The sequence below is a fragment of the Centroberyx affinis genome, unplaced genomic scaffold, assembly GCF_046629955.1.
Source record: "Centroberyx affinis isolate AG114_WGS23_722 - 3 ecotype Tasmania unplaced genomic scaffold, CSIRO-AGI_Caff_v1 ptg001131l_1, whole genome shotgun sequence".
Classification (NCBI taxonomy): Eukaryota; Metazoa; Chordata; class Actinopteri; order Beryciformes; family Berycidae; genus Centroberyx; species Centroberyx affinis.
Window position 1 is genome coordinate 985,266 of NW_027279670.1, and position 27,910 is coordinate 1,013,175.

Below are 27,910 nucleotides of genomic sequence, written 5' to 3' on the forward strand. Positions count from 1 at the left end.
CACACACATCACTCCTCCTCTTCTCTTCAGCCCCTCCCTTCCCGTCTCTGCTTGCCTCTCTCCTCTTCAGCCTTGCCTGTCAGAAAGGTACTCCAGTGTCGGAGGCTACCCTCCCCCGGATCCCGTACGAGAGCCAGCCGCTGTCGTACCCCGAGGCTCAGGCTCCTCTCACGGCTCCACCATGGCAACCATCGTGACTTCCACCAGGTTTACCGACGAGTACCAACTGTACGAGGAGCTCGGGAAGTAAGCAGCTGTCGTAGTGCATCGTGTTGTCTTGTCGTTTTGTCCCCCACCCCCGCAACCTCGCCTCACATTATGTCTAGTTAGCCAGCTAGCAGGCGTTAGCCAGCCAAAATAGCGAACTGACTAGTCGGGCTACGTGTTTCATCCAGTTGTCCGTGGATGTTGACAGGAGCCCGTTAGCCAGTGAGACCTGGCTGCGTGTCGTGGTGCAGGCTAGGCTAAGTAACGTTGCTATCGGCTAGCTGCTCCCGCAGTAACGGTAGATGAAACAGCGCACTACTAGCTAACGAGCTACCACGCTGATATACAGTATATTGATAAACTAGCTCAGTTAGCCCACTAGCACTGCTTCTTTCAGTAGCTAATGGTGATGAACGCATTGCACAGAAGTTGGCGTGTTAACAGCTGCAGCCTGCTATGTTTGCTAGTCTGTGTTTTCGGTCTGCTGATTCCGTCAGCGGGCCCGGGGAGACGCTGGAGTCGAAGCCCTCTGACATTTCAACTGACAGCTCCGTGTGGGCTCGGTAGACCGGAGGCTTTGGTCGATGCTAGGCCGACCATTTCTCTCCGAGCAGCTGCAGATGATTTGTGTAACCGTGCTGAGTAACGTTACCTAGCCCAGTTCATTTGATAAGGAAGTTGTTCGGTCCTGGCTTTATTGCTATCTGTTTGCACTGTAATCCCCATACGCTCCACAACAGCTGGCCCGATCACCAATTAACAATAAATTCATGGTCATTGTGTGGCTTTAACGCAGCGTAATGGTCAAGCCCCAGTTGTTATTACGGCGATTTGGCCTTTACCGTGTAAGGGGTAGTGACGTGGTTTCTCGGTATTTTGATGACGGCAAGAAAACCGGGCCACTACCTCCTCCTCCTCATCATCAGCATCTGTTGTTTTTGGCCGGTATAGGCTTTTTTTTCCTTCCCCCTGTTGTACCCAAACCAGCGGCAGCAGGGCGACATTGGCCCTATAAAGACACTACAGCCTTAATTTCCAACTGCCATTTGCTCCCCTTCCACTCTCTGCCTAATAATTGACAGTAATCGATGGCACTGATTGCTCAGCGAGTGCACACACATCCTCCATACTGGAGCTGGGCAAGGCTGCTCCTGACTGTGCTCAAGGCTGACCATTGCCTAGGCTACATTTCTGCAACCTTTTCTGAATTCATTTCACTCTGTCATATGTAACTAAGTTTAAAGCGCACACCGTACTTGTGTCACCTGTCATTTTCTTGTAAATAATTGAAACTAAGTGCAGAGTGGTAGAGAGCAGAATGCAGCAGGCTTGGAAGTAGGGACTGCACATGAAAAATCCTGACAAGTATAATGAGTGGTAGCCTACCTCCTACAGGGTCACTGTAGAGGCTGCAATATAGTCAGTCACTATAAAAAGCAGCTGTAATTGCTAGTTCTATGATGCTCAAAACTGAAATGATCATCATAGCAGGTGAAAAAGTTGGAGGATTCTACTAGTCTTAACATCTAGGTCAGTATGAAACTTATTGGAGTAGGAGCTGTTTTATGCGCTGCACAATGCTTGGTACATTATGCACTTCCTTTTGCGCCTGAGTAGATTGATAACTGAATGATGTTACCTTGTGAATGTATTAAATGTTGCCCACCGTTGTGTGAGATGCAGACTATTCTCTGTGCTGGCCGTTGCAAATTGAATTTCCTTTAGGACAATAAATTGCATTGTATCTTGTGCCTATCATGGATTAGCAAAAGTAGTTGTCCATTTCATTCATAATCTAAAACCCAACCTGATATCGGCACTCATACTGGAGAAGCTTGTTATATTGTTGCTTGTGAAATGTGTTGCCCTCTCAGGCCATGTACACTGCCGATGTGGTAGTAATGATGCAGATAATGGCATTGTTGTGTGTTTGTGTAAGTGAGAGAAACGCAGAGCGAGATTGTTAGCATACACAAACTACTGTCACACGCGTGGATGCAATCTCAAATGTCACGGCATGTGTGCAAACATGTGAAATGGAACTGATTTTTGGTTGTTCTCATTCTGTCTTCTTAGGGGAGCTTTTTCAGTGGTGCGTAGGTGTGTGAAGAAGTCATCAGGACAGGAATATGCTGCAAAAATCATCAACACTAAGAAGCTGTCTGCCAGAGGTAACACACCACACACCACACACACACACACACACACACACACACACAGACCCTGCTATGCACACACTTGCGCTGTTTGTTTTTTATTATATATTGGAGAGTATGCACATGAACAGGAATCCTGTGGTTCCTATGGCACAGGAAAGCTGTTTGTGTCACGAGGGGACTTCTTATCAGGAATGACTTGCTGGTTTAATGACCCTCTTCATAAACACTGCATTGAATAAGCCTCTATCCCTCCTGTGCAATATCATTGCACTGCCGCTGCACTCGCTGTATGATGAATTGATCTGAATTTGTGAGGAACAGTTCCACAGAAAGGGCACATGGACAGGGCTGAAATCTAATTTTTCAAGTCACAGGCTTGGGAGAAGATGGGAAACAATGGGATTTGGCAGGACGTGAAGCATTTTTCTGTCTTGTGCCATCCTCTAGTGTGTTTAGGGTATCTGGCAGATTGTTGCTTCAGCATGTCTAGGTAACTAAACAATCCACCCTGACTTTCTTTGTTTGGTTATTTGTGCGTTGGTGCATAGCTGCACGCCCACGTGCAGATGCCCGGTGTAGTGTGCCATGGTGAAGTGTTGACATGGGCTCATCATGTCCAATCATGGGATGGCACTGCTCGGTCACTGTGTCAGCACCTCCCCTGGTGTCGTACTGAGACGCTTGATTGCTTTCCCCTTTCCTAGCTGACCAAGTTGGCCTGCGCTCTTTCCTGACCTCCACACACACACCTGGTTTCCTTTGTTCTCCTTCCCTGCACAGTCACTCTCTCTCTCTCTCTCTGGTTGTCTCTGTCTCTCTCCTCTTGTCTGTGAAGGGGGATTGGTTTGTATTGAGGGTAATCCACTTATACTAAATGTATCTCATCAACTACTAAGACCCCACGGATTCCATAGGCGCCTCCCTGTTTGCCCTGTTGTTGTCTGCGTCTGTTGGCATTTGTGTGTGTGTGCGGGAGAGAGAGAGTGCACTTTGGGAGCCCAGTGTCAGGGACTAACACTAATAGAGCATGTCTGTATTGTGAGGCATCTGTGTGCGTGTCGTAATGCTGTTATTGTTCTAGCCCCGCCGTCAAGTGTCCACATAGGGCAGGTCCTGGTATTAATATCCCAGCAAGGAAAAGTAAGGGCTCAGCAGAATCTGCTGGCTCTTCGCAGAGGCAGGGACTACAATGTAGGCCTGTGTGTGTGTGTGTGTGTGTGTGTGTGTGTGTGTATTTGCCAGGGGAGAAGAAAGCAGGCCAGGAGAGGGGGAGAGTTTAACAGTATAGCCTTGCAGTGAGCTCAGTGACACTCCACACCGGGGAGGGAGGGAGGGAGGGAGGGAGAAAGGAGAGCGAGACGGAGAAAGAGAGAGAGAGGGAGACGTGATAGAGAGAGGGAACAAGAGGATTTTGAGCTAAGGGAAGAATTGTGGGAGGCCGCCTGGCTCACGCAACACGCACGCACACGCACACACACACACAGTCACCCAGGCGGCCAGTGCGTGAGCAGGCAGCTTGCCCGGTAGGATTTGGGTGTTTTTTTTTAGCCCGACGGGGCGAGTGTGACCTCACGCGCGGCCTGGTGGGTAAGTCTCTCAAAGCTCCGGTAAACACTGCAGTAATCTGAGGAGGGGGGAGGGGGAGAGGGAGGATGGGATGGATGGATGGAGGTAGGTTAGCTAGGGGCTAGCCCTGCCCTAAAGCATCTGGGGGGTGTGGGGGCGGCACACACACATATACACACACCCCTGACTCTCACCCCGGATTGGTTCAGAGATGCTGAAGTGCTTACTGGCAATATTCCGGGGTCCATATATTTGAATCCCTGAATGTCGTTTGTAGTGGGTTTGATGTAAACGTGTCTGAAACACATTGGATTTGATGATCCCTGCCTTCAGTCAGAATGCCAGCTGTGTGTGTGTGTGATGCCCGTGTGTGCGCGACTGTGCGTTGGGTCCATTCCATCTTCCTGTGCTGATGTAAGATGGCTGTAGGCCCGCCCCATGGCAAAGCAGATGGCCAATTAGAGAGCAGCAGGAAGTGCCAGTAATTACCCGCCAGCCCTCTCTTTCCCATCCTCTACTACCACACACACTCTCACACCAACAAATAAGGAGATTGAATGAATTAGTGAGTGCTGCAGTGACACTGCACCATGGTAGACGGCTTTACACACACACACACACACACACACACACACAGGGGAGCTGTGATCCTCTTCTAGCAAATGGACGTTCCATGTAATCCTCCCTTCCTCTCTCTGTCTGTCTCTCTCTCTCCTGCGTCACTAGTGTAATTAGAAGGAGGTTGAGGTCTCTCTCTCTTTTTCCCTTGCTCTCCCTCAGATGAGGGAAATCTATACCTGGCAGGGAGAGAGAGAGACAGACTGATTAGTGGAAGGTAGAGAGTGCCGCGCTCCCTTGGAGAAGAGGGAGTCACATCACCTGTATGACTCTAGCCTTAAATCTAGCCCAGGTTAGAAGCATGTGGAAGAAACAAAGAGAGAAGAGAAGATGTGACTGACAGAGGCATTGTGGAAGGATGCAGAGAGATGAAGGGAGGGGAGCGATTGTAATTTTGTTTTTTTAGATGATGGAAAGAATATTGCTTCTTTTTATAACAATGTGTTTTTGTATTCCGTCTATAAATACTGTATTGTATTCGTAGAAGTACAATTTGATTAGGTGATATTTGATTGCTCAGCAACAGCGTGTGATATTTATCTCAAAAGATTGTCACTGCGCTGGGGAAATAAATGCAAATCTTAAATGAGACTGCCTCTGTGTGGTGTCACTGCCTTGGAGCTCTATGGTTCTGATGGCCTCACCACAATGATAAGCAGGCACACGCACACACACACATACACTGATCCTGACTCATGCTGGGTTGTCACCAGGGTTACCCCAGGTGACCTCTGACCTCAGCTACATGGCTGTTGCTAATAGTGATGGGAGGGGGCAGCTTAAGAGTGTCATGTGGTTTACGCACCCACATATCACATACAACCACACACAGGTGTACACACACACACACACACACACAGTGCCACACGATACAGCAGCATCCTCAAACAAGGCTTTAAATAATTTTGGTTTGGACATGAGGTGTGTGTGTGTGTGTGTGTGTTCTTGCTTGCATTCCATTTGTCCCCTACCAGCCAGAAGTGCAAACACTGCAATGTTCTATAGCTGGTCTTCACACTAGCCCCTTTACACACACATGCACACAAACACACACACTTGTGCACCCATTGCATAACACAGCCTCACTTATTTGCACACAGATTTTTATGACCCCAGCTAAAATGCCACTTGGGGTCAATGGCGCTCTGCTTAAATGCACCTTGTGACTGTAACCTTTCAGAGGCCAATCCAGCCACTCACCCTGAACGATTGTATTACTAATGAGCAGGGGCCAAACGTGGTATCGTAAAACATGCTTTCACATACTCAAAACCAGATTTATTTTAACACATTTTTAAGATGGAAAAGGGGAAGTTCCAATGCACTGTTGGACACTGTCACTCAGCCGTAATCTATGCCATGCTGCCTGAATGCACATGGTGATAGAATGCTGAAGGTATTGATTATCTTTAGTCTATGTTAGTTGTCAATTCCCAGCACCAATGTCTCTAAGACACGTTATTGGTTGTTTGTTGTACCTTATGACTAAAGTGATTCTGATTTTAAAATTGTCTGCCAAAATAGTAGGCTAAACGAAAGAATAGGTAGCCATTTATGACACATATCTGGCCAGGGACTACAGATGAAAACAAGCTCTAATGCAAATGCTAACTCTGCCACATTATAATTTACAGAAATGTTTATTATGTGCATTGTCCTCATCAAATAATCTAAGAAGTAAATAAAATAAATTGCAGTTTGACCAGCTGATGATCAAGCCCTTATGTCTCAGTCGTTCTGACTAGTTTTAATGTGACTTCCTCTCTCCTCAGACCATCAGAAGCTTGAGAGAGAGGCTCGCATCTGCCGTCTCCTAAAGCACCCCAACATCGGTGAGTTTCTGTGCACATGAGTGACTGTGTGGCGTGTATGTGTATATTGTTGTCCATTCTCTATAGGATAAGATTCTTCACTTCGTGCACCGATACTGGTACTGGTATCAAATTTTACACTGATACTGTGCTAATGTTTGGTATCTGTTTCCAAAATGTTCATAATTAATATCAAGTGCCACCTATAACATGTCAATTCAAAGCAGAGCCACTAGATTTTCTGATTTTCACACATGGAAGGTTGTTGGATCTCTCTAATGGGGAAGAGTGGATTATATTTCAATCATTTTTAGTCCATTGACCCCAAAGTAATGGTGTTCAGTCCATGTGGTACAGTAAAAGTAATGGATCAAATCACTACTCTGTATCGGGCAATATTTTAAGATTAGTACTTGGAATTGGTATTGACACTAAATCAGTGGTATCTAGCTGCCATGGTTGTTTATGCTATGATTCAATACAAAATGGATGGAGAGGTACAGAGGCGGTGGGTGGAAAATGGGAGAAAGGGGGAGAAGTGACAAACCAATGACACCTTTCCACTGCACTCCATATTTCTCTCTTTTCCTCCATGTCCTAGTTTCCTGTCGGCCCCCCTAGGCACTCATTTGCCCCTCGCCTACTCTTCTTCCTCTCTCCCCCTCTCTTTATAGATCTTTCTCTCCCTCTCTTTCTCCCCCTCTCTTGTCCTTTCTCCCCCTTTTGACATATTTTGGCACAGGCCACATTCAAACTTTGGACAAAAGAGGGCATGAGAAAGAGACAGATGGAGAGAGGAAAGCAGGAGGAGTAGGAGACAGATGGAGGGAGGGAGAGAGAAGATGGGAGGAGGAGGAAAGAGCATTCGCTCTTGTTTCTTGCTGCAGGGCCATCCTACTTCATCTTATTATACAACTAATATTCATTTTACATAACTCTAAGTATGGCTCCCCTGACAGTAAACCTAAGCTGTATCTGAAGCCCATCCTCTAACACCCGGCTCCTGCTGCCTGGATCCTGCTTTGTCATCCTGCTGCTGTTTGTTATGTTGACAGTCACCTCTCCAGCGCTGCCTCTGTCCATTTGTCCTCACATCTTTTCTCTTTTTTCTTTTCCCAGCTTCAGTTTATGGGGAGGTTTGACAGTCAAATGCAACAACAATTCTTTATTTCTTTTAACTTCCACCTCTCTCCTATCTTTATCTCTCACTCTCTCCCTGCCTCCCCTCTCTCTCTCTTGCAGTGAGACTCCATGACAGCATTTCAGAGGAAAGGCTTTCATTACCTTGTCTTTGACCTGTGAGTATATTCTTTACACACACGCTGTGACATTTGAGATTGTATCCATGCGCGTGACTGTGGTTTGTTTGTGTATGCTAACAACCTTGTCTCTCTCTCTCTCTCTCTCTCTCTCTCTCTCTCTCTCTCTCTCTCTCTCTCTCTCTCTCTCTCTCTCTCTCTCTCTCTCTCTCTCTCTCTCTCTCTCTCTCTCTCTCTCTCTCTCTCTCTCTCTCTCTCTCTCTCTCTCTCTCTCTCTCTCTCTCTCTCTCTCTCTCTCTCTCTCTCTCTCTCTCTCTCTCTCCCCCCTCCCCCAGGGTGACAGGAGGAGAACTGTTTGAAGACATTGTAGCTAGGGAGTATTACAGTGAGGCTGATGCCAGGTATGCGCCTCAAATGGAGCTGCTGTGAAAACACATGCGCACACGCACTTTGCTACAAACATGCCGCATATACATTCTATTAAACATATGAAAACACACGCACTTGCACACACACACACACAGACAGTGGTGGTTATTATTGGTTTGCTTGTATTCTCGTCAGCAGCTGCATTCCCCTTGTCAACAAGTGCATCAGTATGCTACCCCTCTCTCTCATCTCCTCCCATTGGCCATCCTCTCCCTCTCCCAGTCTATAGCTATCGCTCTCTGTCCTCCCTCTACGTTTAAGCCGCTACATTTTACCTCTTTCCCTCCTTCCTCTCCCCTTCCTCCCCCTCCCAGTTTCCCCTCATTTCTCCTGTGGCTGTGTGTTGTGCAGCTTATGAAGTCTGTTGTATAATTGGATTAGGGGTCTTTGTCTGCTCATGCACACGGGGGGCTTTAGAGACACACACACACTCTCTCTCTCTTGGACCAAGCCACTTGGAGCGAGGCCCAGCCCCACGATCTCCGGCTAAGCTTGACCTTTGACCCGTGAGCCTTTCCAGAGTCACGACATGAACATGAGTCTGACATGGTGGGAAACAAACATGGTATCATTCCAAACCTTACCTGTGGTCTAGCTTGGAACACGCCACAACAGCGGCTAGGACAGCGATAAAGTGGTTGTTTACAGGCTTGTCGGGAAATTTTTCCAGCCTGTTGGCCCATGATGAACCAATGCCATGCCAGGCTAGTGTAAAAACATACTCACCAGCCAGAATTTAGGGATAATGGCAGCTTAAGTGATGTTCCCATAAGCGTAAAGCTTCCTCCCTGGTTGTAGGTTTATTGTTAGGGTGGTCGGAGGCATTCTATACTGGTTCCTTACTATTGATTTGTATGAACTACAGTACCTGTATTACATCTGTGTACGAGTATAGTGACTGTATAGTAAATGTCTGGTATGCGCCTGGTTTCCAAACACAACTTACCCTGATGTTCAATCTCCATTGTGTTAGAATGTAGCAAAGGTGATTTTTTTGTTTTAACAAGCTTTCAGGAAACCTATATTTGTAGAGTTCATTTCCACAATGCTATATATCCATTAACAAATTAGCTGAAGTTCATAATTCTCTCAAAAATACAGAGAATCTAACATTTTGTCGTCCAACCTTTTTAAATCCTTTAAAAATACTACAATTAGTTTTAGCTTTGTGCTATCAATCATTTTGTGAACAAGAGTAGTTTTTCAAATAGTGGATATCTAATTTTGGAATGAAACTGTTTTTGTACAAGTTAATTTAGGTTCCAGACCATAATCCATCAGGCTTCAAGAAAGCATTGACAAACCATGTAGGTGATGGTTTTTGGAATGGAGGTCAGTGACTGACATGTGTATCTCTCTGTCTGCCTGTTTCTTTCTTTTTTCCCATTCTCTCCCCGTAGTCAGTGCATTAGTCAGATCTTGGAGAGTGTCAATCATATCCACCAGCATGATATCGTGCACAGAGACCTCAAGGTGAGTGGCTGCCCGTTGCCTTGACAACCACACACACACACCTCTGCTCGTGGCCATGGCAACACATGGATGGCTCTCGGTCGCTCCATCGCTCTCTCTGTCTCTCGCTCTCTTCCTCTCTCTGTTTCTCCTTCCACCCCCTCCTTTTCCTCTGCGTCCCTCGCCCATCTACTCTCAATTTTTCCTCTCTCTCTCTCTGTCTCTTCCTCTATCTGTTCTCACCACAGTCAGGTGATTACATGTCTGTCCTTGACCGTAGCTCTAAGCGTGTGTGTGTGTGTGTGTGTGTGTGTGTGTGTGTGTGTGTGTACACGTGCGCGTATGTACACGATGAGAACAGAGTAAAGAGATGGCGAGTCATCAGTGCGTGGAAGGGTTTGTCTCTCACCTATGGCAAGGAAAAGAGAAGGACTCTGACAGCACACATGCACATGTACACACACACACACACACTTTTCTGACTATTGTGAAGGGGTCTATTATGAGAGATAGGGTGAAGGCATAGATGAACCTCGGGGGTTGCCATGACAACCCGTGTGACATCACACCAGCCACGGAGCAGCGGGGGAGGGGCCTTTGAGTTGTCCCCGATTGCCGATTGGCAGAGATGCAAAGAGTGGATGAAGAGAGCTTCCCTATTTTTTTTCCAGTTTTCTGCTTAACCTAGATTAAGATGATGGTAATAACCCTAATAATAATGACAATAATAATATGTATTTATATGGCACTTTTCAAGCAGAGAGCACAAAGCGAAAAAAACAATCAGAATCACAAGGGACGTCTTAGACAGAAAAGCGTGTGTGTGTGGGCGACATGCGCTTTTGTGCGTCCGCGCATGTGTGTGTGTGTGCGTGCGCGTGTGTGCGCGCTCTGGGTCAGAGAATAACGCTATTACCTCCGGTGCTGTCTGTCTGATTTGTTGGCCTTTTATCCTGAGTGGGCTTTTACTGCGCCCCTTTATGTTCTACTGCCCAAACAACGGCCATTTAGAACACTGCCACACACACACTCTCTCTCACTGAGTACACTTTCCATTTAGCATGCAGTCTGCAGTGCTGCCTAAATGACTCCCAAGTGGTTTCCATGACTACGAACCCATGCCCATATAAGGCGTTGTGGAGAGATTCTCAACCACCCATCCTCTCCTACTTCCTCCCTCTCTCCATCACTCTTTCTCACACCTATCCCCCCCCCCCATTCAGTTTCTAAGCTATGTCGAATACATCAAATGTAAATGTTTCCAAAGCACAGAGGCGTTGGATGGGGAGGAAAGAGCTTTATAAGCCTCTGCCAGGAACTCACTGATGAATGCCTGTCACTCTCTGTCTCTCACTCTCTTGATCTCTTCTCCCTAATTCTGCTCCGCTGTGTGCGTGTGCGTGTGTGTGTGTGTGTCAGCCTGAGAACCTGTTGTTGGCCAGTAAGATGAAGGGAGCTGCAGTGAAGCTGGCAGACTTTGGCCTAGCTATTGAGGTTCAGGGAGACCAGCAGGCCTGGTTTGGTAAGAAAGCACACACACATACATCACATGAGTTGGACCATTATTTGATCTGGCATTGTGTGTGGTATTTAGCACTGCATAGACTGCATAGTTTATACACTTTTGCACACACACACACACACACACACACACACACACACACACACACACGCAGCACACATATGCTTACACAGTGCAAGAGTCACTGCTGAACAGGCCCTCAATCATAGGTCTGCACAAGAAAAGCACACGCACATTCACACACCACACTTGGAAGCCAAAGAATATTGTGTGAGCATTGCTTAAGAGGCTCACAGACATTGTACAGTTCATGCTTAGGTCATTGTGTCTTGGCTAAGGGGCGAGCTGCCAGCATTTGGCTGACTTTCCAGCAGGGACTAGATGATTAATGGGCATTTGCTTGTGACTCTGTGCTGTCATAATCTGGTCTTGCATTGGAGTCCCAACAGTTCACCATCAAGTAAACCATTTACATAACCACACAAAAATATCCTGCTTGTGAACCTCCATCAGCAAAAAAAAAGGCATTAGTTAATTGTGTCCCCTTTTTTTCTTTCGGGCAGGTTTTGCGGGCACCCCTGGCTATCTCTCCCCTGAGGTCCTGAGAAAGGACCCCTATGGCAAACCAGTGGACATCTGGGCTTGTGGTGAGTCTCCAACCCAACCTTCAGGCAGTGAACCCTTTTCTGTCATCTTGTTACTTTCCCATGGTTGGAAACAAATACCAGGCATTGGTCAAGTCCTGGTAGTTTGTGGCTATGGCTGCCAAATTCACCAGTGAATTTTCCAGCTTTACAAAGTATCATGTGGAGGTAGTTTTCTCTTAAAGAAATCAAAAGGGATGGTAAAATGGTAATTCTGGTAATTCTTTTGGAAACCACCAGCCTCTGTGGCAAGTGTGAGTGAGAAAGGCCCAGATTAACCCCCTCCTCCTCAGAATGAATGGAACATTGATTGGCTTAACTGGGGACAACTGGGTAGTCAAAGCTAACTCTGAATATGAAAAGACAGTGTCTCGAATGAAAATAAATGAATGCTAGGATCATGACCTGATCTTTCTGTTGTTTTTCCCCTCTGTTTTCTTTCAGGTGTTATTCTCTATATCCTTTTAGTGGGGTATCCTCCCTTCTGGGATGAAGATCAACACAAACTCTATCAACAGATCAAAGCTGGGGCATATGATGTAAGTGTGTGTGTGTGTGTGTGTGTGTGTGCGCGCTCACCCGTGTGTCAGTGTATATGTGTGAAGGGTGCAGTGCAGGGGTTTGCTAGGCAGTTGGTGAATGTTTAATAGTGTCCAATTGAGAGCTGGTCCAAAGCTATTGATCCTATCAGGGCCTCCCTGACGCATTGCAGAGGGGTGTGTGTGTGTGTGTGAGTGAGAGAGAGAGCGAGAGAGAGAGAGAGAGGGGGTATCCTCCTGTCTCTGTCTCAGTGGTAATCAAGTTACATTGCAGTTTCCAGAGAGGGGGAAAGTCTCAGACTGCCTGTCTGTAGAGAGAATACTCTCAATACTGCTTTAAAGGCCCGGACCAGCAGAGTGTGTTCTGTTAATACAAAAAAAAAACATTAGCAGTTATTGTTTTCATATTGGGACCTAAATTTTACATATCCTCGATCCCTGAGGTGTTGGGGACTGACTGTAACCTATGTAAGGTCCCAACCAGTAGTTTAGGAAACATCTATTGTTTCCAATTGACCTCTTCCTTTCCTTTGGTCCTTTCCACCCTTCCCACTTCCTTCCTTCCCCTTTTCTCAGTTCCCGTCCCCAGAGTGGGACACGGTGACTCCCGAGGCGAAGAATCTGATCAACCAGATGCTGACCATCAACCCAGCCAAGAGAATCACTGCCGAACAGGCCCTCAAACATCCGTGGGTCTGCGTAAGTATACACACACACACACACACACACCCCTACCAAGAGAATCACTGCTTAATAGGTCCTCAAACACACGTGGATCTACACAAATGGACGTACACACACACACACACACACACAGAACCCATCTAACAGAATTACTGGGAATTACACAGGAAGCACTTGTGGGTGTGCATAAGTAGGCATGGACACACAACACACACATTCACACAATCCTACCAAGAGAATCGCTGTATTATTGGCCTTCAAACACTCATGGATCTGTGCAAGTAGACACACACACACACACACACACACACACACACACACACACACACACATACAGACACACAGAAAGTATGTAATGTGTGTAATTCTTGTTTTGCCCTCTTGCAGCAACGTTCTACAGTGGCATCCATGATGCACAGACAGGAAACGGTTGAGTGTCTCCGCAAGTTCAATGCCCGCCGAAAACTCAAGGTACCATTATGATTTTTCACTTGATTGTTTATACATATGTTCTCTAGTCCTAGTCTCTAGTCCCCCTCCATAACTGTGCCATCACAAGAAATCCTCCCGTAAATCTACTACTTTTTACATCTCCTTTATCATTATGTAGAGACTTGATGAGGAACACAAATAAGTCCAGATGTTTGTACAGATTCTGTACAGGCCCACAGTGCATTTATTGCGGCGACATGTAGACCTAATTATTTATCAGTTTATTTGAATGTGATCACAGCTCTTTGGCTCCTTAGTTGATCAGATGTCTTAATCTCTTCTGTGGAGATTACTGGCTTATTAATTAACGCTAGCAACTGAACCAATAGAAAATATAGCTTCTAACATATTACATACATACATGTAGTCGTGCTTATACCACAGTGTGATTTATTACATTTGTTACATCACTGTATCACAGCAGCAAATACCCAGTTTTTATCCTGTTGTGTTACATAATCTAAATTCATTTGCATATGAGAGGAGGTTTATGAGACTTGGAGATGTGAGGATTTATAGTTAGTTAAATTTTCCCATTAATACAACATGTGCAGCCAAGATATTGCTCAATAAAGGACAGACATAATTTGTAGATAATGATTTTTACAATGCCGTGATCAGGTTTGGTAGCACCCAGGTTTTGAGGAGTGAAGTGTCTCATCCTGACTGACTGACCTGAATTTGGCTCCTGAAGGCCATGGCACTGCTACACTGCTGTTAAAAAAAGCAGGAAAAAGGCAGGAAAATGCTAATGTGTGTATTATCCCATTAGAAATTGATATGGAGCCGTGTGTCCACAAAAAGCTGAAATCCTGTAAAAACTAAACAGAAATCCCAGCACTGATTATACCTCCCTCACTTCTCTCTCCTTCTATCTTTTTCCCTCCAGGGAGCCATTCTCACCACCATGCTGGTGTCCAGAAACTTCTCAGGTGGGTGTGCCCTTCGCCCTCGCCCTCCCTCGCAGCACATACCGAGGGAGAGGAGGATGGATGGTGGATAGAGTCCTCTGCACCTCTTTTAACCCCCTCACCGCACACACACACATGTACACACTCACCCACTCATCCTCAAAATAACAATGTGTTTGTCTGTGCGCAGAGGACTATGCGCGTTTACAACATAGAATGGGGATTTGAAAGGAGAAGTTCCTTCTTGAGTCGACGGAAGAAAAAATGTCTATGTTTATACTGATACTTTATTATGAGTGCATTGAATCGTGATGTATGTGAGCAGCCAAAATGTGATATTCTGTCATGTACCATATTGTATGTGGGCGTCAGTCACGTCCCTGTCCATGCTAATGTATCTCTCCCTGTGTGTGTGTGTGTGTGTGTGTGTGTGTGTGTGTGTGTGTGAGAGAGTGTGAGTGTGTGTCTCCCTCTTTTCTGCTGGCTGTGGAGTATGTGAGTGTGTGAGAGAGGGAGGCCTAGAGTTAATAGAGATTTTTATGTTGAGGGCAAGTATGGTGTTAAAAAAACAGGTGACCACTAAGAATCTGTGTTTATATCTCAGCCTGCTGAGAGTAACTTGTATTGGTTGAAGCCTTGTCCTCAGCCTTTAAGGAATTGGTCAGTGTATGGCTAACACCTTCAGCCCTGGACCTAGAGAACCACAGGGGTGCACACCTTTGCTTTAGCCCATTTCTATCACACCTGGTTCAACATGACTCAAGTTGGCAGTGTAATATATCTGGGCTGTAGCCTGCACACCCTATAGCTGTCTAGGGCCACGATTGAACGACATAGCACTCCTGAGATAGGCCTGCCTAATTTGCATAGCCCCTCCCAACTGTAGCATTTCTGTCCAATAGTGGGCCGGCAGCATACCAACTCTGCTGCTGCCGCCTCCTCCACGGCCTCACTGGCTCAGGAAGGTACGTCCCAGAGACACGCCCATCCACCTCCTCTCTACATACACAGCTACTTCCTGGCTATGGGGTCATAGTATGGGCTGCCCCCCCCCAACCCCCCCCCCAAAACTCATGCATGCAGCCTCCACCAGCATGCCCTCATCCTCTAACAACATTCTCACACACACACACACACACACACACACACACACGCATGCACACACAGACACACGCAGATTCATACAGTGTCTTGTGGATGTGTGTCATCGTCACTATGATGCACTAACATCAGATTTTACTCACGTGCCACAGTCACGCACTCAGCACATCAGCACATCAGCATCACTTCCTGGTAATCGATTCAATTCACCCTGCACTTTTCCTCACCTGCACTCAAAAGTGCTTTTAACATTTACACCTCACCGCCACTCAGCCTTGAACTTCTATCCCCCATTTCATCTCCCAAATTACAGTTATTTGTCTTCACTTCTAGCAAGCTCCATCTTGACTTCCAACTGCCCCTCTACTCCCCTGTGCTCTCCCCTGGCCAGGGCTGTGAGGGCGGGTACAGGGCGGGATGGGGAGGGGCGTGTATCATGGGGGCGGGGACTGACACTGCAGGGGCCGGCAGGAGCTGGGTTGGCGTGCTGCCATCGTCAGACCTGGGTCTGGTGGGAGGAGAAGGGAGGGGAGAGGCGGATGTTGAGGAGCTGGGGGAGACTTTCAGACTGAGACGGAGGATGCGAGGGCTGCCTTGGTGGCGCGCTACTGGAGCCAACTGCTGAAACCATCAGCGTCGTGCAGCCTTCCTGATGAATCTCCTGAGATTAATGGCATCCCCCGTCTCGTCTTCCCCCCCGGATCTGTTTTAGTACTTTGAAAAGGGCCTCCTTGCCTCCTTGAAGCAATGCCATAAGCTGACGTGACGGCAAGCCTGCAGCCACATTTCTGTCAAAAACCCAGTGACCCATCACATCAGTTATTCCTCAAGGAGGGAAGGAGGGAATCTTTTTTAAAGTATTAAAACCACGCTCTGCTCTTGTCCCGCTGGGTGGGGAAGGGTGGTGAAGGTCGGCGATTCCAACGGTGGCTCCATGGATTGAGTACAAAATAGAAATAGACAGTGTAGAGCAGACTGGATTCCCTGTCACCTTTTTAGAGTAGAGAATCTCTTCTGCTCTACAGTGTACATGACATCTCTACATTACTAGGATCTGTCTGTAGGTAAAATACAGGTAAAATATGAAAGTGGAGATGACCTGCAGAGAGATGCCCTCAATGGAGAATGAGTGAACCTACGGCGAGACGAATGTTACCCCTGGAATGTGTGATGGGTGTGCTGCGATGCAGAGTGACAGTGGTGGTGTGATTGTCAGTTAGAGCCCTCCAATTGCGGGGCTCCCTCACTGAGACTGGACCAATCACCTGTTCGTAAGTGCTGTGAATATGTATGACATCATCACTCCAAATGAGGCAGCCCTTCCCAATTGTCCAGCTCCAATTGGCTTGGTCCTCTCTGATGATGTCACTCACCATTGCAAAACTCTGTTCCTTCATATAACTGCTAGCTTACACCCTTCTCTAGTGTGGCTGAGGCAAGGCTTGGCATTTTGCTCATGATGCTCCCTTTTACCCAATGACATTATAGCACAGTGTGACAGAAGTGTGTGTTTGAAGCGTTTGTGTATGCGTTTAAAGAAGGATATGTTTACCTTGCTGCCTTTTGCATGTGGATGTCCTGTGTGGTGATACCCTATATACTGTTCTTGGGAGATGCGCCTTCAGATGCTTTCCTAATGCGTCCCTCCCTGGTGATCACTGAGCTGATATGTTGGTGGAGTAGTGCATCCTACCTACTATACATCATCTGATTACGCCTATCCAGGCATGTCAGATCAGTGATCGTTGTCCTAGAGAGAAGAGAGGAAAGGAAGGGCGCATTTAGAGAGCATTGGCACGCGGTCCCATGCTGTCGGTATTCGCACCCTGTTGGCTGCTGTGGTAGGAGTTGTAGCCGAATGAAGGGTGAATGTTCGCACACCGGCCAATCAGCTCTCCCCTATCTGGTTGCGGAATGTAAGCTATGCATCCTGGGGGCTGTAGTTTTCTTGGATGCTGCATGGCCAGGCCAAGATAGAACATGCATATCAACACAACACCCAAGACTATGGAGCATGAGTTACCACAGGAAAGTGTTTGCTGCCTTAAACGCTGTGCCCCTTACCTCCTCTCTCTTGTGTTATAATACTGAGCCCTGTCTCTTCAATCTTCCCCTTTCTCCCCTTTTCCTCTCCCATTTCTTATTGGAAGGTAAGAAGCACGAGATAAGATTTTTGAAACCTCTGTGTTTGTGTGCGTGTGTGTCTGTAGAAAAAGAGAAAGGGAAACAACAGACAGTTGAGAGCTTTAGAGCTTTAGACTGAGGGGAGAATGACTGGAGCCTTTAAAGGAAATCAATGATTTACATTAACCTGGCTCATCCTCGTCAGCCCTGGCGGCAGTTTGAGTCTGACCATCACTCTCTTTTAGATCTGCTGGGGGGTGCCAGACAGGAAATGGATTGAGAAAGTTTACTTTGCTATCAGGTTTCCCCTCATCCCCAGATGGCAATGAATGGATTATGATGTGAATGGGTTTCGCAGAGTGTAGCAACCTATGAAGCCAAGGAGAAAATGCCCAACAAATCCATTAAATCGCTTGCAATTTGAAATCAAACCGTAGGCCAACATTGTCTGAATGGCGCAGGTTTTGGGGTTTCATAGATCTATCAAACCATAGATCTGGTCTGTTGCTGAAGTGGTGCTTGTCTATTGGTGAGAAAGAGAAACTGGTTGGACTGGAACGGATGCTGTGATCAGCTGTGAAACTCACGCTCTATCTCGGTCTCTCCCTCTCTGTCCTCTTTTTACAGCATGCAAAAGTTTACTCAACAAGAAGTCAGATTCAGCTAAGGTAAGGTTGTGTAGTCACACCTCTGCCCTCCTTAGTTCTCCTCCTCTGCGCTGTCTCTCTCTTCCACTCACCCCTTCTTTCTGCCTTCTCGCTTGTTTTTCTAGGGCTCTCGCTCTCCCTCTCTTGCTCACTCTCTCCTCCTTATATTGTATTGAGCAATTTCCTTTCCTTACAGTAATGAGGGATGTCATTGTATTTTCAGGATTTTTTTTTTGTTGACACAAAATGTCCATTTATTTCTATAGGGAGATTACTGTTCCCTTGCTTTTCTTATGTTCCCTATCACATCCCTGAGTAACAATTATCGGTCTACTCCTCCTCCCTTTTGGTTTCGTTCGCTTTCTTCCTCCCTCAGTCAGTCTCAGTCAGAGGGTTGCTGCTGTCTTTCCTGAGCAGTCTCTGTCATTCTCTGCTGCTATTAAGCACCCCACCCCCCCCCCTTCCTCCTCCTCCTGCCTCCTGCTTCTCTCTCTTTCTCCCCTGCCCCAGGGGTCACTCTGTGCAGTTAAGTGGCGGAGGCATAGAGAGTTAGTGAAGCAGTAAAAAGGATGATCTAGAGGCCATTCTTCGGCACTCACCCTCTCATTTACCCTGTTAGCTCTCAACAGCCTGGGAGCCTCGACCAACATTACCCCCTCTCCCTAAACGGCGTACGATTCTAATGCGTCTGTGCGTCTATGTGTGTGTGTGTGTGTGTTCACTTTGCATGTATGTCTTCGTCCCAGCCTTCGACCAACAACAGTAAGAACAGTATAGTGAGCGCCATCAATGCCCTGAAAGACAGCAACATGGCGACCAACTCCCAGATGGTACAGTAGGCCGCCGCAGTGTCGGTTTCCGCCCCCTAACCCCAGTAGTTCCATAGTTGCGTTGTGCCTCATCCTCCATTGTTCATAGTTGCTGCTTTTCACCCTTCATCCACCATCCAGGAGGTGTTGCACCCTAACATCCCCCACCCTGCCACCACCTACCCATCCTCTGGCCATATTTTCCCCAAGGTGCACATGTGCTCCCGAATTAGAAACAAATTCAAGCAGATGGAACACTTGAGGTAGACTCTGTGAAACTTATTGAAAATGCTCATCCCTACTTTTAATCACAGGTTGCACATGTGCCCCTTGTGTAGTTTTCTAGGGAGCATGAATCCCTCTGTAGGATTATATACCTCTGAAGTGTTAGCATCGAGCACTGTAGAGTCCTGGGCCACCTAGCTTCTGGCATCCAACTAGAATTAAGTCTTATCATCTGAAGGCCCCTATGCTCGTCCCTGTATATAATCCTTCTCTCCCGTGCTTTAATTTTAACCATCTCCCCTATAAATCTAAATAACTTGCTCACTACAATCAACTGTGCCTTGCAACCATCTATCCTAACACCCTACTCAGTCATCCTAATCTTTTTAGCCAGCTCAACCTTCTTTCCCACCCTAACATATTCATCTTAAATCCACTGACATCCCACCATACTGCCAAACTTTACTAATGTGCTATCATCCATTACTAGCATGTCATAGTTGGAGATGCTTTACTAGCATGCATTACATTTTACATCTTGTAGCAGATGATTGCATAATACGCTGTCTGGTCTGGCAAGGTAGTGTTTCTCAACTGGTGGCTCGGGGGCCAAAAGTAGGTCACAAGATGCTCTTGACAGGGTAGGGGACAAAAAACTACTTAGCTAGGGGGAATATTGTGTTAGGCTGTGAACCCATGGCTTGGGTAAAATTTAGGTCCCCATGCAAAGCCAGTTGAGAAGCACCGATAAACGGTGTGTTGTTTTGGACTTACTGTTCTGTTCCTCAGGAATCTCAGAGCACAGTGGTCCACAACCCTCCTGATGGCGTCAAGGTGAGACGTGTGTCTGTCTGTCTGAAAGCCTGACACTAAATGTCATCGAGCTGCTCGACTCTCCAGCCTCTTTGATTGGATGCTGGTTTCATTAATCTCTCTCTTTCTGTTCTTTCTACCTTTCTCACTCACTCCACCCTCCAGGGATCAACAGAGAGCAACGCCACCAACGATGAGGAGGAAATGAAAGGTAGGAAAGGTATTCAATCTTTCTTTCCTCATTTTCCTGCTCTTTATCGCTCTCTTTCTCTCTCTGTCTCTCATCTAGAGAAGTGTGTGTATTTGACAGTAGTGACTGGCGTGTGCCAGGTGTGGTGAGATACTACATGTGTCTCTCACACTCTTGACTGTGTGCCTGCGGTGTGTGTGTGTGTGTTTGTGTGTGTGTATATGTGTATTGTGTGTCTGGCTGCGTTTTGTGTATGTGGGTGTTTGTGTATTTGTGTGTGTGTTCTAGCGGACAGCTCGGCGCTGAGTCAGAGCAGTGCCACAGAGGAGATGCCCCCCCTTCTGTCCTCACCTCAAAGCTCACCTGCCAGTAAGTGTATCCATGGCAACCAAAAGCTACATGGTCGCCCCTGGCAAGGACCCCCACCACCCCTACCTCCACCCCACATCCTGGCCTTTTGTAGGCACTGGCAATGACCTCTTACATCTTTGATCTCCCTCACTCTGGTCCACCAAGCTTCTTTTCAGGGTTCCCACTGGTTATGGAATTTCTGGAATATCATGGACTTTTGATAGGTGTATTTACAGGGAAAATCAGGACATTTGCTAAATTCTCCAGGAAAATAAGGGAATTTTACAAATGGGTCACTTTACAGGAATATACTAGAATGCATATTCCAACTTGTTTCACGCAGTCATTGCATTAGATGGTGGTTTTCAGCTGTTTTTCATCCATTGTATGCTCATTTCTCCGCAGCAAGACTACCCCCTTTTTACAACTTTTCAGAGCTTAGAACAATCTTTAACAAACCAGGAGGGACTCAAATTTTCAGGTCACAGAAGCGCTCTGACCTAGTTATGAAAAGTCGTGAAAAAATTCATGGAATTTTACATCGGGGCCACGGTGGGAACCCTGTCTTTTGTGCTCTGGTGTGTGTGTGTGAGTGTGTGTGTGTTTGTTCCTTGGTGATCACTACATCTTATCCCCCCCGTCCTCCTAATGTGACAGATCCAGCTGGAGGAAGCCTTGCTTACCATGCAGCTGTGCGTCCTAAGCTGGCCTCCTACTCTGCTGCTCTACAGCGGCCCTGCCTGTCTGACTCTATAGGAGTCTTTTCTCCCATCCTCGCCATTTTCTCCTCCATTTTCCTCTCCTCTGCTCTATTCTACTCATCTCCTCTCTGAAATCACCTCTCCGCTGCTCTCCTCTCTCCTCCTAGCCTATACACCCCTCTCCCTTCTTATACTCCCCTCTAACCTCTCTTTTCCTCTCTTCTCTTGTCCTGGTCTGTAACCTTTATTTTCTCTCATCCTTACCTCTCTCCTCACGCACACCTGCACTGAAGGACAGTCTAACTCTCCTCCTTTTTTCTTCCCTCCCTCCCTCCACAGCTGCTCCCAGCTGGTTGGTTTCAGCCTCCACTCTTCTCTCCTCCCCCCTCCCTTCCTGTGTCCTAAGTCCGCTCCCTCCTTCCTTCCTGAACATGCTAGTTTCCCCACAAGGCCTAACATGAGCCAATAACAAACAATGGCTTCGATCCTGGCTTTGCTGTTTACCGTGTTTTGTCAGAGGAGACTTTTTAGATGAGCGGTAGAGTAGAGGTGAACCGAGCGGGCTGTTAAATGTTTCGGTACACCCACACCGCGCAGCATCACGATCAGAGCTGCACTCATCTTGCTTCCAGCTTGCTTTGCCCATCCTGTCCTCACGTTACCCATCCGCATGTCTGTCAAACCCACATGAACTGTTTCTGTCTCCTTTATTTCTGATTAAGTATACTACACACTAACCCATGTCAGCCATGTCCCTTTATGTTCACTTGTCACTTTAGTTGTTTTGTTTTGGTGTATTCGTGTGTCTAACTGCATGAGCTGTGCGTGCATTCTGTGTGTCTGTGTGGGTGATTGCATCCATGTCTGCATGTATATTCTGTGTGTATGTGTGTGTGTGTGTGTGTGTGTGTGTGTTTGTGTGTGTGTGTTGACCATTCGTTGTGTGTTCCAGCTGTTCCACCGCATGATGTAAAGCGCATGGCATGGAACAGCACAGGCAACAGCTCCTGTCCCGACTCTGAGCACGCTCAGTCCACCCTGCCCGCCGCTCCGCTAGGGAGCAACACTGTCCCCACTAAAAGCAACACTCAGCAGAGTAAGAACACGTCTGGACTGTTTACCAGAGTTTTCCCTGCCGCCAGCTAACGAAGCTGTTGCAGACTAAAACCTCGCTTCTCTCTCTAAAACATCAATTTTCTTAGGAATGAAGAAAATGGCCTTGATTTCTGATCAAGGAATGTTCATTTGTGAAATTGCCATTCTAACAATTATTTGACTAGTTGAATAATTGGTTATACTGTTACATTGCAGATTGTACTATACTGTTATTCTGCAAAAAATGCCAATCTTAATAAGTAATTTAGTCAAGTATTGAGTCTTAGAATCTTGTTTCCTTTAAAGCAAGTGAAAAAAATCTCAATGCGATGAGATAATTTCCCTTATTTCCAATTCACTTTCTCCTGTTTCAAAAGATTTCTTGAAACAAGTCAGCATCTTGAAATAAGGTGGATCACTCTACTAGTATCAAGCTCATGTCACTTGAATCAAGCCAGTTCTTGAAACAGTTCATTTACATTGGAAACAAATGAAATCATGGTATCCCATTTGCAGATTTTTTTCCCCACTTGTTTTAACAAAAATAAGATTTTAAGACTAAATACTAGACCAAATGACTTGAGATGCATTTGTTTTGCAGTGCAGGGTCTTTGCTTTCTAAGGCTATTTTAGTTGGTTTCAGTGATATTTTTAGATCGTATGAGCTATGCCCGTAAAAGTTAAAAGCACTTCGCTGGCATCTGAATAGTGCTCACATCTGAATAGTGCTCACAAATATGTATTGGTCTTTGATAAACTACATCTTAAGGTCAGTTTGCACGATTGTGGTTTTGTTTGGTGGGGAACGGTGATGTGGGAGAAACAATTACTTCCATTATGTGGACTATTTAGTGGAGTAAAATCCTATTAGTGTAGTCATAAACATTTTATTCAGTCAAGGACAGCCATAGAAATAACACAGTGTGCAATGGTTTTGGTGCAGTCATGTACACACACTGCAGAGAGTAGTGTGTGGTCAGTTCTTGTTTAGTACAGAAGGTGAGAAGACGAGTGAGGGGAGGTGATGAGGTTCAGCCAGTGGGTCAGCTGCTTGGGATGGGGTGATGAGGTTAAAGAGGAGCGATGGCTGTAGAGGAGAGGTGTAGACACGGAGGAAGAGGGTCTGCAGGAAGGCAGGATGTGAAGTGATAAGAGATCTGTCGCCAGGACAAAACCACCACATGCTTTATTACTCTCACCTTTTATCTCTATCTTCTTTCTTCCCACCATTTACCACCCCTCTCTCTCTGTCTCTGTCTCTCTCTCTCTCTCTCTCTGTCTCTCTCTCTCCCGTCTCTAGCTCGTAAACAGGAGATCATCAAGATAACAGAGCAGCTGATTGAAGCAGTCAACAATGGAGATTTTGACGCCTACACGTGAGTACAACCGCCAATCATATAATACCAGTAATGGTGCATTGTGGGCTTTTGCATAAAGTAAAAGCCATGTGATATAATGTAATATAATGTACAATTTTATAACAGCACTGTGTAAAAATGTCATTATTATAGCTGAATACAGAACTTTCTAGGCTCTGTGGTTCTCTAATCTCAATCTCTCTCTCTCTCTCTCTCTCAATCTCTCTCTCTCTCTCTCTCTCTCTCTCTCTCTCTCTCTCTCTCTCTCTCTCTCTCTCTCTCTCTCTCTCTCTCTCTCTCTCTCTCTCTCTCTCTCTCTCTCTCTCTCTCTCTCTCTCTCTCTCTCTCTCTCTCTCACACTCTATTTCTCCCTCTCAGGAGGATTTGTGACCCCGGACTGACCTCTTTTGAACCCGAGGCTCTAGGGAACCTGGTGGAGGGCATGGACTTTCACAAGTTCTACTTTGAAAACTGTGAGTCTCCTAATGTTTTCACACTCGGTGCACCGTTTGTTTTAATCTGCTAGGAGTACCAGGTGGGTGGAGCTTTCCTCCAAATAGGACAATGAGTGGCAGAAGTTTCGGCAATCCCTGGAAAGTATCTGGAAATTCAATTTGGTCTTGTTCTCTGTAGCTGAAAACGTAATAGTACCTGACAGCAACTGAAATGTCCTGATGTGGTAAATCCCACCAGTCTGGTACTCCAGTTGAATTAAAACTAATGCTATGGATTAATATAGCATTTTAACAAAGTATGCACAAATTACAGGTATAGAATCATTGACTAGAAAGCCCAAGCTGTCAAGTGATGGCTGATAGTAGTATTTGTAATAGTTCTGATTATATTTCCCCCCTTTGGCTAGAGCAGCTGTTGGCTGATAACACACTTTGACCCCTAAAATCCTTTCTAAAATCCTATCTAAAGGGATAGTTTCAGTTTTTGGGGAATTTGGGAATTTTTCCTACTTCCTACTATTACTATTGCTGCTTCTTGATCCCGTAGACTTCCAGCAATATGAGATAAGATAACTTTCCCATTCCTTCAAGTTGCATGCAGAGACATAAAAATAATTGTTCTGTTTGTCTGACTAGGAAAATTATCCCTTTAAGGCAGGGAATGACTGCGTTTAAATTTTGCTGTCTGCCTCTTCGTTTTTGCATCCAGTGCTGAGCAAGAACAGCAAGCCGGTGCACACCACCCTGCTCAACCCACACGTGCACCTGATTGGAGAGGACGCCGCGTGCATCGCCTACATCCGGCTGACACAGTTTGTGGACTCCACGGGCCGCCCGCGCTCCAGCCAATCGGAGGAGACCAGGGTGTGGCATCGCCGCGATGGCAAGTGGCTCAACGTTCACTTCCACTGCTCAGGAGCGCCCGCCGCGCCACTACAGTGATCAGGTACTTGGCTTTGACTGCTGACCATCACTCGTCTTTTCTGTTGAAAGGATCCTACTCGGTTGTTAAAACGGTGAATGTGTTCGGTGAATTTTAGAATCTATCAGCCACTGTAGCCGAATGTTGGAAATAATATTGACTGATGCATTCCTCCCCCTCCTCTTCCCCCCAGTGGTCCTGAGACTCCAGTCCACTGGAGTGTGTGTTTGGGGGGCAGTTTTTTCAGCAAGCGTGTTTAAGAGGCACGTCCTCTGCGTGGATTGGCTAATGCCAGGAGCCCGGCCGGGCGAGATCGCATCCCTCTCCACGACACCAACCAATCCCGTCCCTCCTTTGACCTGCTGGGGGCCGGCTGAACACGGACACCGCCCCCATGGGATGATGCATGCATCTGGCGCCTGATAGGAGGGCGCGTCTTTGCCCTCTGACCCTCCCCTGGCAGCCATCTTTTTTCTGCCCGCGCGAGATGAGACGTCCAGGGGAGGAGAGGGTTTACAGTTGAACTTGTGACAGTTTATGAGTATGAGTTATGAATATACTGTGTAAATTATGACTAGATGTACCAGAAAACCACCAAAACCCAACCAAGCATTTATATTTACTATCTAATAAGGGAGGAACAGAGAGGAGTGTGGAGGTAGCAGCTGAGATTTTGGACACATTTGGCATTCTAGGGATTACCGGGTAGAAAGCGTTGTGCTGGATACCCACAAGTTGATGTAAAGATGTAGGGAGATTTTCCCCGAGCGGAAGTCTAGAGGGAAAAAAAAAAAATCAAGTCGGCTCAATCGGAATGCGCGAGAGAACTTGATGACACGAGAGAAACTTGATATCAAAAACGTGAAGCACCAAAGTGTAGAACTTTAGGCTTTTTATGTGTTCATGTGTTAACGTTTTTGTTTGTATCCTTGTTTTCCGAGAGAAGGGAAAGTCGTGGGGGGATCGCGTTCGAGATTGACGTGTTTTTGTTGTGTTTTTAGCGTCCTGTTCCATTGCGTTCCTGTGAATAATCGGAGACTCATGACTGACTGATCCTATATTCGAGGCTACTTTTTAAACGACTGAGTTTTTAAAACGGGATTTTATTGTGCAAGTTTAAAGCTACCACGCGTGTAACATGTTTAGTTATGTCTGTATGCAGTGGAGGGAGAGGGAAGGGCCGGGAAAAGGCGTCTGCGTTTTGCATGTTTGCCCGCCACCTCTCCCTCATTTGCCCCTACCTCCCCCCCCCCTCTCTCTCTTAAGCTCCCACCCCCTCCCAACTCCTTTTCTCCGCTTTCTGCAAGGGCCTGGTTTGTTTATAATCACTGTGTAAATACAGTGTATGTATAGATATATGTAGAAAAGTGTAATATATGTACATGCATCTATGAGACACTCATCCTGTGTTACCCTGATTATGACCCTGATTTGGCTTGAGGGCTTAAAATCCTTATTGATCTTGAACATTTTGAACACTTTGATTGGAACATTTTGATTTCGTTCAATGCTCTTCCTTAAAACACTTAGAATACTGGTAGTTCTCTATCACACAACAGTACACGGCGACACAAACACGAAGACTCGCACACACACACACGCTACCAGCTCCAGACCCATGGCCACATGACTGTTTTAGGAGACCGGGAATAGTGACTACACAGGGTGAAACAGGTTGCCCCCCCCCCCCCCCACCTCACCCCTCCCCATACCCCCTGTTTGGTTTAAATACGGAGATCTTTATTATAGCGTCTTCACCCACAATGCTGTGAGCTGTCTTTCCCATGCGGCGTGTAACACATATCACATGCACACACACGCCTGGTGGTGTGTTTTAGGCTTTGTAACATATCTGCACCGCTGCTGTGTGACCACGGCGAAAAACCCTCGCTGTGCTACTTAATCGTCTCCACCCATCCGCACAGGTGTATCTAACCCCCGATTATCTCCCCGTGTTCCGATGACTCCCCGCTCTTGAAATGTTTGTTTGTACCTTTCTCTGTCGTTTTCTCTGTTCCCGTGTTACTGGTTTTTGAGTTTTTTGTCGTCGATGTTGCTATTACTGTCGTTTGCCGTTTGGTAATTTGCCGCTCTGCCAAGCTAGAGTTCTGCACTCTCCCTCAAACACACACACACACACACACGCTCCGAGAAAAAGGGAAAAAGAGGGAGGAAGGTAGACGACACAAAAATTATGATTGAATGATCGGGACTAAATTATTTATTAATGTAATCTACCCTTGGTGGTTTTTAAATTCTGCCTGCTCAGTTGAGAGGAGTTTCAAAGACGAAGAGAGAGGAAAAAGTGTGTGAGAGAGAGAGAGAAAGAGTTGGTGTTGGTCAGCAAGTTTTTGTGACCTACACTGTTGAGCCAGAGTGGGAGACCTAGTTATATGCATGTTTCAGTTAAGCATTTCTACCATGTACCTACCTGAATAAGGATGGAGATAGTGTTTATAATATATGATATTTGCATCTTTGAATTGAGAACCTCCTCCATCCAGAATGTTGAATAGGTGACATGAAAAATAAAAACGCATAAAATGAATTTTAAAAAAGGATTCAGGAGCCGTAGCTTGGTATGAGGCCCTCGATGTTAGCATTTTCCCTGCGTTGTAATGATATACTATTGGGCTGCGCTTTCTCCCCCAGCCTTCACATGGATGCTGGAGTTTTTTGCATGATCATGATGTACAATGAAATACAACCATGAATTGACGACTATCAAGTGTTTGTCTGAGTGTTAGTTGGTCTTCATCATAGCTTTGTTATTCTTCGAACTTGGATCTTGAAAGTATTTAATAAAAATACTATTTCAGCACTGGT

At 46.3% G+C, this 27,910-nt stretch overlaps 1 pseudogene; it reads left to right on the plus strand.

Moving 5' to 3' along the window:
• The first annotated feature begins 86 nt into the window (after window positions 1-86).
• Window positions 87-27,900, plus strand: LOC139647951 (calcium/calmodulin-dependent protein kinase type II subunit gamma-like; annotated as a pseudogene).
• Window positions 27,901-27,910: the final 10 nt, after the last annotated feature.